The sequence below is a fragment of the Pinus tabuliformis genome, chromosome 8 (assembly GCF_031772625.1).
Source record: "Pinus tabuliformis cultivar Carrire ecotype Pingquan chromosome 8, CPIR1, whole genome shotgun sequence".
Taxonomy (NCBI): Eukaryota; Viridiplantae; Streptophyta; class Pinopsida; order Pinales; family Pinaceae; genus Pinus; species Pinus tabuliformis.
The window spans coordinates 1,314,056,190-1,314,069,340 of NC_142294.1; the positions used below are offsets into that span (position 1 = coordinate 1,314,056,190).

Genomic DNA, 13,151 nt, shown 5'->3' on the forward strand with positions numbered 1-13,151 from the left:
TTGGTCTGGCCTTGAGTCTCGGAAATCAATAGTACATCTGCAAGGCTTTCAATTTTACTACGTTATTACTATTATATCCCTCAAAACATATATAAATGTAGATATGGGATCCCAAATTATCCATGAAGATACGCCCATATCCCACCTTGCCTGGGTTACCTTTTCAAGCGCCGTAAAAAATGAGCTTTAGAAAATTAAGGGGAGGAGGGATCTAAGAGGAATGAATGGAAATTGTAGCAGAGAAGAGAAGGAGGAAATAATAATTCCTAGAATAGATAACTAAATATAAAGTAGCAAGACCTCCTCACACAAGGCATGCTAGTCATTGTGTATTGACTTATGCATGACAATTGATGCCTTTACATTGTTTTTAACTATGATCCAATGAAAGTTGTGGAGGGAGAGATTCTTGAATATGCGATAATTCCTCTCTTTCCAAATATCCGCAAGAGGACACTTAGAAGGGTATTTCAAATGAGGCTCGAGTTAGGATTGTTAAAAGGATGGGCCCTCCAATTCTTAACAATGCAAGGGAGACTAGATAGATCACGATTTTATCTCTTCATGCTAGCTTGTAGATTTCTCAATAGATGATTGGAATAGGGAGAAATCTTGCAGAAGTGCTCCACATTTCAGCTTCATGAAGGCACAAAGAATACCAAGAGATGTCCCTGTGATTTCATTTTTGAATGTTAGTCCAAGTTAAGGTTTTCCATTTAACTAGGGGCCATAGGAAGATGGAAATTTTCAGCGATGGATTTCTTTGATAGATGCTACTAAAAATGGAATATTTTAGAAATTCTCTTAATCACAGTTCCAAGATATAGGCCTCACAGATGGAAGGGAATCCACTTTGTTGGTAACCCCATTCTAGTTATCTACTAAGTTGGATATTAGGATGATTCTTTACTATATCTTCCACCAAAAGTTTGACCAAGCCTCTTGAACCATGAATTTATTCCATCCTTCATAACCATATATGGAAATGAAACAACTACAGCTCGAACTTCCATCATTGGATGTTAAAGAAAATGTTTTCATTGAATTGTTCCAACAGTTCTAATGTCAATGTTCAGAAAATTTATAATTGTAAACACAATTGCACCTCTGTCATATGTAATTTGTGTAATAAAAAAAATAGCTCCCTTATTGGTCTTCAAATGGAGCACAATAGTAACTGGAAACTAAAATACCAACTAGTAACCATAAGGGAATTAATAAGATTTTATATAGAGAGCTCTATGAACTCTTTTCCAAGAGAATTTATTAATTGAACTAATCCTTACTACTGCTAGCTCTTAACTAAACCTTTGACACTTTATTATTAAAAACAATGATTTAAAAAACATGGATAATTAGTTGTTGATATAGTCCAATTTATCAAATATCTTAACAATCACAATATCGATTAGTTAACAAGGGAAAATTTTATCAATGGCATGAGGACAAATATTATTCAAGTAGCTTATTTATATGGTGTGCATGGGAATTGTTTTATACCTCAATGAATTTTGTTTTTCCATTTAGTCCAACATGCTCTTTTCTTAGAGAAACATATCAAGCACTCACATTTATTAATGACTTCTAAATATAAAAATCTCCAAAGTGGAATGATATTTGTTTATACTGGAATTGTAGTCCACTAATTTTACCTACTAGGATTAGTAAAGGCACTTCAATTTTTTTAATATATCAATTCAAATTACACAAGTGACACAATATAAAGAGAAAAAATTACATTGAGGTTGGTTATTATCATATTTGCATTGAAATTATACATTTGTTTTTTGGTTAAGTCGGGAGAAAGAAATTTACTTTCACTACGGAAAAGGGGCAAACAAGAAGTTATTTTCTTTTTTGCAAAGAAATTCCAAATTCATTATCACATTAGTTTAGTGATTGTCATCTATTAATATAAGTATGCAATTGAGGAATGGAAATGACATCCAAACGAGAGACCATGAAATTAACAAACCTTGGACTTTGTGTGATACCGCTACCTTATACCCTAATTTTCTTAGGAGTTTCTCCTATTATATGGTGAAGCATGTATCCCAACATAGACTAAATCAAATTAACACCCAATTTTGCACTAGTTTAGATATTATATCTTCTACCAAATTGAAGTAGTCCATAGTCATGGCCCTCCATATCAACATTTTCTTCAATAAATATCTTAGGCCTGAAGGTAAATGGGCTCTTCCATATAGTTAGGTATTTAAAAACGGCTTGCATATTTACATGTATATTAGATCCTTTAAATATATTATGACAACCAATCGTCAATATTTTATGCTTTTCTATGCAAAATCATTAGAGAAGTGGGTGGACATGCAAAAAGCCTTTTTTGTGATATATTAATGAACTATAGATGATGAAAATCAATGTCACTCATCACTTTATCTAATTTGTCTTGTGCTAAAAATATAAACATACCATTCTGTAAGTGAAGATATTAATAAGATCCCCTAAAAGAACTATTAGTGAAAATGATGCCAAATAATAAGCACAACACCCTTTAAATCATACATTTATTAAGTAAATTAATTATTTTTTTATAATTTTAAATGTGAATCACTATAAATCATTATTATTTAATTTAATTTTAATATAATATATATTTTAAGGTTTAAAAAAATAAAATTAATCTATTTATTATTTTTTAATTTGTAGTAATTTTTAATTACGCCGTAAGGCGTTTCCCTCTGAAATGAACTCTCCAAATTGTTGTCGTGTCAAAATATGTGCCATTGGATTTGGTTGTTAGACGATCGGGTAATCATTAACCGTTGATTTGAATTGAGCAATGCCAGGCGCGACGCTCCATACGAACCGTCAACCGTCTTTCAACAAGATGTTCCACAAGGTGGGGCTGGACAACACGGGTTACAACATCACCAAGTATCTCTACGCCATGTCGGACATTCACCTCCCTAAATGGTTCGGCCGCCCATCTTCCATGGACGACAATACATGGAGCAGGGACTCCAACTGGATTGGATACGTTGCGGTGAGCACAGACGAGAAGGTGAGGCGCCTGGGGAGGCGAGACATCGTGGTGGTGTGGAGGGGGACTGTGACGCAGCTCGAGTGGATGGAGGATTTTCAGGATATTCTCCATCCCCTGGGAGAGGTAGGCAGCCTGCACGAGAATTCATCAGTGAAGGTGGAGCGAGGGTTTCTGAGCATATATACCTCAAAGGACCACAACACGGGATACAACAAGCTCAGCGCGTCCGAGCAGGCAATGAAGGAGCTCGGTCGCCTGGTGGATGTGTATACGCAGAAAGGAGAAGACGTGAGTATCACCATGACCGGCCACAGCCTCGGCGGTGCCCTCGCTCTGCTCAGCGCTTACGTGGTCGCAGTGAAGGGCCTCAATTCGCTGAAAACCGATCCCGATAGGAACGTCCCTGTGACTGTGTTCTCTTTCGAAGCTCCGAGAGTGGGCTGGGCTTTCAAAGACAGATTGGAGGCTATGGGGGTTAAGGTTCTGCGCGTGGTGAGCGAACAGGACATGGTGCCCAAGATGCCCGGGATCATCTTCAACGAAGGGATGGAAAAATTCGAGCGACTGATGAAGCCGTTGCTTGACCGTTTCCCCTGGACATACGCTCACGTTGGAGTGGAAATCAAGTTGGATCACGGACGTTCGCCTTCTCTGAAACCAAATCTCGACCCTGCAGATTATCACAACCTGGAGGGATATCTTCATTTGTTGGATGGGTACGAGAGCTGGTGCGCCCCATTCCGATCAGGGGATGCCAAACGAGACGTGGCGTTGGTGAACAAGGCTTCCGACATGCTGAGGCCGGAGTTAATGGTGGCGGGGAACTGGTATCAATTGGAGAACAAGGGCCTCGTCCGCAACTCGTATGGAAGATGGGTGCAGCCTGAACGAGAAGCCGAGGATATCCCATCTCCTAACCACGTACTAGTGCAAGAGTCTCTGGGTTTCGAGGTTCCAATATAGTGAATGTGTACAGATCAATGTGTGAAAGTAATGCATTTTCGCTATTTTTTATATATAAAAAGAGTATCTTAGTTTTTAGGAACACATTTCTCGAGACTCTGACTAGCAAGGCATGTTGGAACTAAAAAGCGAAACAAATTCCAATCATTTACAGTCTGTCAATATGATCGTTCAAAAGAAAATATATCTATTACAGACATGAACAGTGCTACTAAAGAGCATATTAACTCTCAACTCTCAAATATTCAAAGAAAAATTTAGAAAATATGAAAGCTGCCAGAGTAGACCCTGCTGTCTTGTATATATGAAGCTTAGGAGATGACTCCAGGTGTTCCAATCACACCTTTTTTGGAAAGCATATCTGTAATATGGTTTTGCAATGTGTGTAAAGCATATCTGTAATATGGTTTTCGTTTCAGGAAAATGTGTGCAAATGAGATGTGCTGAAAGGTAAATTTTATGGATTTAATACGTTTCATCCCGTATGACATCACTGGAGGCTGAAAGCAATTGAGCCTTTTTATCCCATCAATGCAACTTTTTAAATCCCCAAATACCTAAATATCTTTGATGTTGAGCCACTGAAACAAGTATCAAAAACCCCAGATGAAATAATTTCTACCCAGTTATTAGTACCCTACCACCTTAAAAACATGTTTGTGTTGTATATATGGCCGTAGTACCAGCTGAGATATGTCAAAATAATAATATGGTATAAAAACTCTTATAAAGGTTCATAGTTGTGTGTATGAAAGATATATAATTTATCAGTTCTGTTGAACATATAAAAACCAGTCACAAAGTTTATAATATAGAGAAAATATGATTGTGCTCCTGATAATCCACAATCAAAGAAAAAGCATGTAAATTGCTTTGAAGAAAAACTGACTTTATTACATTCTTTTGAAGAAAAACTGATTTTATTACATTGTTCCGAGAATTGTTGATCCTTTTGTTTAAATAGCCTTGCCGTGCCTTTGTCCATTTGAATTGGATGCTGAGGAATTGTTTGGATGGCCAAAAGTGGTCGGAATCTGGGCAAAATAATTTCAAAAAATCTTGTAGATGCAATGTTTGAATTTTATTTTTGATAGTAGAAATAGATTCAGCACCATCAAAAACATCTAGGACACTTAAAATTTTGAAATTTAACAACTATAACTTGGATTTACAAAAATCTTTACCAGATATTTTCTAAATATAACCTAAATTTCCATAACAATCCAGACAATTCCTCAGGCTAGTTAAACTATGGCATTTAGATTTGTTCTACACAATTCATGGGTCCTTTGATTCTATGAATGTGATGAAAACTGATAGGAGAGAAATGCATGAGATTTGAAATCATATTTTGATATATTGATAACAAGGTGTAGTTTCTTATTTCGAATGTTCCATTAATCAATCTATAATAAGTTTGGAATTTCTAGGTGATATTTTTTTCCTTTGCCATTCAGATATTTAGAGAAAATAATTGTGGATAATTGTTTCACACTGTGTCTATATTTACACAGAATAAAAATTGGAGTATGAATTGTTTATAAAAATTCAGCCTCCGATCCATCCTTCTGATGTGTCTCGTCATGCGGCTCTATTTTCAGTTTTACTTTACATATTTATTGCCTAGCATATTTATTTCTTTACATATTTACGCCGTAAGGCGTTTCCCTCTGAAATGAACTCTCCAAACTGTTGTCGTGTCAAAATATGTGCCAGTCGATTTGGTTGTTAGACGATCGGGTAATCATTAACCATTGATTTGAATTGAGCAATGCCAGGCGCGACGGTCCATACGAACCGTCAACCGTCTTTCACATGCTGCAGGCAACGATAGCAAAGCTCGCCATATTTTGTGCCTGCCGGGAGTAAAAGAGAGGCTCAAACTCTTCAAAGCCGACCTCCACCAAGAGGGAAGCTTCCATGCTGCCGTCGAGGGTTGTGATTACGTTTTTCATTTGGAAACTACAATGAATTTCGCCATTGAAGCACAAATATTTTTTAACAACCATCGGAATGCACAACTTCTGGAAACAACGAATTTATTACTGGATTTTGACCCCTTTTTTGGGTATAAAGTTTCCCTTTTAATGTACTTCTTCTTCAGACACAGACGAATGTTATCGACGTTGAGGTGAATGGTACTCTTGATATTCTGAGGACTTGCAGTCAGGCAAAGTCTGTGAGGCGTGTAATTTACACATCATCCATAACTGCAGCCTCGCCACTTAATGACGATGGCGAATTCAGGCACTGCCTCGATGAATCTTGCTGGACCCCAATCGATATCATGAGACGTGAAAAGCCTATTTTCTGGGTAAGTTCGTTGTTACTACTCACTTCAAAGATTTGTATTAAAAGATCCGTAAGTTTATTTTAACTTCAAATATAATCAATCTAGATTTATTAGGGTTAGGGTCCAGAAGATCAAATTTATGAGTTGTAAAGTTGCATGCTCATAATAGATTTAGAATTAGATAAATCTAATCAATCTGGATTTATTAGGGTTAGGGTGCAGAGGATCAAATTTATGAGTTGTAAAGTTGTATGCTCATAATAGATTTAGAATTAGATAAATGTAGACCGGTTTTAAAAAGTGATGAAATCCCAAATAATTTTCATATTCCACTGTAAAATGAGCTTCTTAACACAATCTCTTACCCAACACAATCATTATTTTGACTCGACTGTAAAATGAGCTTCTCAACCATTATTTTGAAATTACTTTGAAATGCAAATCTCTTGATATTTAGAAAAATGTAATTTACATTTTTATCTTGTCAAAACAATAAGGAGTAACGAATCACTTGATTTTAAGATGTATTATGTAGCAAAAACATTAGCAGAGCAAGCATCTCTTCAATATGGGTCAGAGGATCATGGTATTGAAGTAGTGACGATAGCTCCAGCTATAGTTGCAGGACCTTTTCTTACACCCACGCTTCTAGCCAGCATTGAACAAGCGTTGCCATTCGTCACATGTATGGTATGCGTTCATTAGATATTTGATCTTATTTTTGTAAATTTTCATGTCTTGGTGTTTCTCTTATGGATTGTTTTATTTCTTTGAGTTTAGGTTGATTATGGATTCTCTACATCTCATGGGTATAAGCATAGTTTTGTTTCATATCAATAAGATACATGAAATCTGAAATCAATATAAAAATGTTCATTTCATCTAATCTTTTATTAAAGTCGCATCTCTGTATCAATGCTGAACATTTTGATTCTCAGTGTCCAATGGGTAAGAGCATAATTTTGAGATCTGCCATTAACAGAAAAATGCCCATTTTTTCTGTTCTTATATTAATGTTCACATCTCTCAGGCAACGTTGAACATTTTGAATGGTTAAGGGAGCTTCATGATATCATGGGTTCCATTTTATTAGTCCACACTGAGGATGCTTGTAATGCTCACATATTCTTGATGGAGCATCCCTCTGCGAGAGGTCGATATATATGTTCTTCTCCACCTCTCACTCTGCGAGAAATGGAGGATTTCTGTGCTAAACGTTATCCACAATTCTCCCTCCCACTCAAGTAATCAATTACTTCATATTTTGTTTAGTTTATTTATTCCATTTCTAAATAGATATTCTCAAAAAGTCATTCGCTTATTTGGGAATTTGAATCGCAGATTTCATATCAAAGACAATGTTCTTAATGGTGTGCCCTTTCCCTCAAGAAACTTGCTGGACATCGGGTTCACTTACCAGTATGGATTAGCAGAAATTTTAGATGATAGCATTGAATTTGCAAGGAAGATAGGCCCACTACCCTGAACATGTAAGTGCCAAGGATGTTTGGTTGGTTGACGATGAGATAAATAAAATGGTTGGATATTTTGTGGTTTGTATCAAAAACATGTTTCTTAAATGAACCTTAACTTTGAATTTATAGACTATAAAGGGATTATTTTCTTTTAAATATCTTTGGTTTATTAAATTTAAAGGTATCAAAAATATGAATATTTTAATCTAATTTAAAACTAATTATATTATTCTTAATTTAATTAAAATAAATTTAATTAATAATTACATTATTAATATGGAACATCCCAATATTATATTATATGTGAATATGGATTTTTAAAATTTAAAATTTATGTGAATGTGGATTTTTAATGTGATTTTATTTAATATATAATATATATTTGATTATAACCCAAAAAATATATTAAATGTTATTTTTATAATATATATAATTTTATTTTATTATTTAATTTAGTATGGAGTAGATTTGTAGGTATTAGATTTTTTAAATGTGAGATGTGTAAGAGTTAAATATGTGAATATTTTATATTTGAGGTTGAGAAATATATTTAACTCCCATATAAACATCTTAGTATGAAAAAATGTTGTTATATTTAACATTTTTCTTAATCAAAATAAAACTAATAAAATAAAAAACATAAAGCTAATAATTATATTTATATTGATAATTAATATAAATCTAATATATATATATATATATATATATATATATATATATATATAGATTAGGTTTATAATAATAATTTTATACTTTTATTTTCCTTACTTGTAAATAAATTAATATAAAAATAATATGACGTTAAAAGATCCGTAAGGCGTTTCTGAATCTGAAAGAAATCAGATAGAAGCAGAGAAGATTGATAGGCAGACTGATGTATTGCCATCTGAAAATTCAATAGGGAAATTTGAATCTCCAGTGATGTAAGTCTTTCAGAACACAGATGCACATGCATGCAATTTCCTATAGTTAGGATTTTTTTTTTCCTCCAGTTCCTTAAGCTTCTTTGTTGGATTTCTGTCTAGACAGCTCTCCTCCAATCGTGGATGCTAAGACTACTTCTTTAGAGAAAATGGAGATAGACCTGATGGTATGTTTTTTTGTCAATTCAATCAACTTTTAATTTCTGATTTTCCCGATAGATAGGGAGGAGGTCTAAATAACTATATGATGGGTTTTTGTTCATGTGCCTCCAGAGAAAGAAGCTAACATTTCAGAGATTGACAGTACCGTTGTTGCGGCAGACAGAGCCACTACTGAATTGCCAGCAGAAGGAACTATAAGAGTGCTTCACTTTCTGCATCCAACATTGTGTAGTAGTTTTTTGAAATATGGGATAAATTGCCTATAACAAGGATGAAGTATATTAGTGTATAAAAGTTTATTACGGACACTTAGGTAAGAATGCATGTCATTGCTGAAGTATTTCGTGTAATTTCTGCTTTGTGATTGTAACAAATGGGAGTCAGCAGTGCATTTGAAGGCAAATCTATATCAGTAGATAAAGTAAGAGATCAGGAGAAAAGGGAAGATAGTTCAGAGTACAAAGAAGGGGAGAAGAGCTCTTGTAAGGGAGACCTCATAGAGGGAAGTGTTGTTGAACGACATATAAAGGTGGAAAACATTAAGGAAGAAAGTCAGGTAGATATTATACGAGGAAACAATAATGATTCAAGCAAATTATTGCCACAGAAGCAGGAGGTAATCACCAAGACTGATTCAAGAATGCAGAAACAAGAGAAACCTGGTTAGTGAACTTGCTCTTTTAGTGACAAGAGATTAATCTGAAAATTCAATTTATGGATTTTGTTTTCTTGCTTGTTTTCCATCTAAAAAACCTCTTCCATTAGCAAAGGAAAATCCCAAGGTAACATTGAATTAGTTTTTAGATTGGAAGTGGACCTTTCCAGCTTAGAGAGAGTTATCTCTCATAACTCAGTCACCCTATGTCACCTCAATAACTCGTTATTTAATCAGTATAATGGCTAGATATTATGTACGATAAGAATTAAAATGTTGTAAGACAAAGTGAAATATCCATTGGGCATGGAGTTATGATAATTAGCAAGAAATCTGATGGATCCATTTAAAATGTTGTAGGACAGAGTGAAATATCCATTAGGCATGGAGTCATGATAATTAGCTCGAAATCTAATGGATCCTCCATTGCCTGGGTATGGATATTAGGGATATTAAGGGTTAAAATGTTGTAGGACAGAGTGAAATATCCATTGAGGATGGGGTCATGATAATTAGCAAGAAATCTGATAGATCCTCCATTACCTGGCTATAGATATTAAAAGCAGGATAGATGAAACTTTCTTAGATTATCAGTGTAGTTGAAAGTTGAATGGGGATGATAGTCCACTACAGTAGAGCATCCAACGAGGATGAATTCTAAAGTAGCTTTAGAAGGAAATGAAAGTATTTGATTGTAAGAAAATAAAGCATCAATGAGAAATTCTAAAATATTTGCTTTCCAAAAAATGAAAGTATTTGATTGTAAGAAAATAAGACATCAATGATAAATTTCAAAATATTTACTTTCAATAAAAGATTGAAGATTACATATAAAATAAAATCACCTAAAAAGAAAAAAATTCAACATAAAGAAACAGATAGGAAAGTAGCATCTCAAAATTCAATAGGGAAATTTGAATCTCCAGTGATGTAAGTCTTTCAGAACACAGATGCACATGCATGCAATTTCGTATAGTTAGGATTTTTTTTTCCTCCAGTTCCTTAAGCTGCTTTGTTGGATTTATGTCTGGACAGTTGTCCTTCAATCGTGGATGCTAAGACTACTTCTTTAGAGAAAATGGAGATAGACCCGATGGTATGTTTTTTTGTCAATTCAATCGACTTTTAATTTTTGATTTTCCCGATAGATAGGGAGGTGGTCTAAATAACTATATGATGGGTTTTTGTTCAGGTACCTCTAGAGAAAGAAGCTAACATTTCAGAGATTGATAGTACCGTTGTTGCGGCAGACAGAGCCACTATTGAATTGCCAGCAGAAGGAATTGTAAGAGTGCTTCACTTTCTGCATCCCACGTTGTGTAGTAGTTTTTTGAAATATGGGATAAATTGCCTATAACAAGGATGAAGTATATTAGTGGATAAAAGTTTATTGCAACCACTTAGGTAAGAATGCATGTCATTGCTGAAGTATTTCGTGTAAATTCTGCTTTGTGATTGTAACAGATGGGAGTCAGCAGTGCATTTGAAGGCAAATCTATATCAGTAGATAAAGTAAGAGATCAGGAGAAAAGGGAAGATAGTTCAGAGTACAAAGAAGGGGAGAAGAGCTCTTGTAAGGGAGACCTCATAGAGGGAAGTGTTGTTGAAAGACATATAAAGGTGGAAAACATTAAGGAAGAAAGTCAGGTAGATAGTATACGAGGAAACGATAATGATTCAAGCAAATTATTGCCACAGAAGCAGGAGGTAATCACCAAGACTGATTCAAGAATGCAGAAACAAGAGAAACCTGGTTAGTGAACTTGCTTTTAGTGACAAGAGATTAATCTGAAAATTAAGTTTATGGATTTTGTTTTCTTGCTTGTTTTCCATCTAAAAAACCTCTTCCATTTGTCATGGTCACGTTTTCATACTAATATACATCATCATATTTCTAACTGTCGGGTTCCATCAGATGTTCCATCTCTTACCGTTTCAGCTTCATGTGCTGTCAGTTGCTCCACCAATGGAGTTGTTGGACCTTCATCCATATCCATAGTTGTAGCAGGGTGGCCTGGAGCCTTATCTGCTCTTGGGTATGAACATCTCTCTACCCTGTTATGTTGATCATGTTGTTTTGTTGTTGCTTGTAATAAGCAATCATTTTTTGAACTGAAAGAAGGATTTGTTCAGCAGGTATTTTGGACTAGCGGTGACTACTTGGACTGGAACATCTCTGCCTGGAATGATGCCTATTGAAGGAAACTTGATGAAAGGCATACAGGTAGCTAATTTGTTTCCACTGATCCTTTAGTTGTGGATTACTTTACATTGCATGGCGAGTCCTTGTAATTTGTTGATTATCGATGTACGTTGGTCAATTCTTGGTAATGAAGAAGGCGGCATGATGGCTTTTATATTTGATATTTTATTGTGAAGTTATTTGTGGCTTCCTTAGGGTTGATTTTCCCATGCTTTGAACATGTCAGATCATTGGACTGTCATAGCTCCTGGCGTGCACGTTATCGTTGTATCTATGAATGGGTTTTTTTGCTTCTTGGCTTCGATCATGACCATTTGGGGTGGCCTTCTGCACTGATTTCCATCTGCCTTCAACATCATGAGCTAAAGAGTCTATGATGTGTTTTGTCTTATAAGTTGGCATGTGTTCTGTTTGATCATTCTTTTGTGTCTTCGATCATGGTTTCAATATTCCTGGAGTATTCCTGGATATAGTCTTCCAATTGAGTTGTTATATTTGTTAAAAGATGTTTAGATTTTCTCATTTTATCATGTGATGAATTAGTGGGGATAATGAAATGAATGAATTGGGATATCGTTTTTATGTTGTCCTCCATGAAACGTTGTTCAAGTCGACATCTTTGAGACTTACCAATATATTCTCTGATGAAGGATTCGTGGTAGAAGGACCTTGAGAAAAACCTCGTTCCTCAGATTTTGGCAAAGATGATTAGATTTTAGAAATGACAAATCAAACACATGTAACCATCAGTGTTGTTAGATTTATCACCAGCAAAATCTAACACTAAAAATTCAAATTCACCAAAGAGTATTTCAGAGGAAAATCATTGTGATAATTGAGTAATATGGAGAACAACTACAGATCCGTGCTACTAGCATTTTTCCAGGGAAAATAACCTTGCAAATTGAAACCCAACGACACCCTCTATGAAGAAACCAAAGATACCAGAAACCCTTGTCTTCTCGTCAGATCTACCAAAAGATTCATATAACCGTAAGTAATTTCAATACTCTTCCACAAGAATCCTCAGCAAACATATCAGTCTTCAACAGTCCAAAGGTGAGAAATCTCTTCAGAGATGACTTATTGCTTTGACTCACTGTTTCGAATAATCCATCTTTCACAATCTTAGAAATGAACTGTGTATGCAAATAGCCACACTTACAAAGATAAAATTAGATAGAAATGAGGGTGATGAATATGCAATATACAACCAATTAATAGGATTCTCATTGCTATCATTGTTAAAGTCATGCATAAGTCAATGTCATGCAATCAGTGTTACTATTACAACATCAACAAATCGTTAAGGATTTGTCACACAAGGTTTCTGTCCTGTGTCAAGGTCTTTAGCTATTAATGCTATTGGTGAAGCTTCAGACCTAGGATCACAACTTGAAGAGAAGAAACTGGTAGAGCCTCCTAATCTGAAGATAAATATCACAGATACCCAAAGAAAAGCCCGGT

The 13,151-nt window shown here is 35.0% G+C and overlaps 1 pseudogene; it reads left to right on the forward strand.

Moving 5' to 3' along the window:
- Positions 1 to 2,806: 2,806 nt before the first annotated feature.
- Positions 2,807 to 3,973, forward strand: LOC149240304 (phospholipase A1-Igamma1, chloroplastic pseudogene; annotated as a pseudogene).
- Positions 3,974 to 13,151: the final 9,178 nt, after the last annotated feature.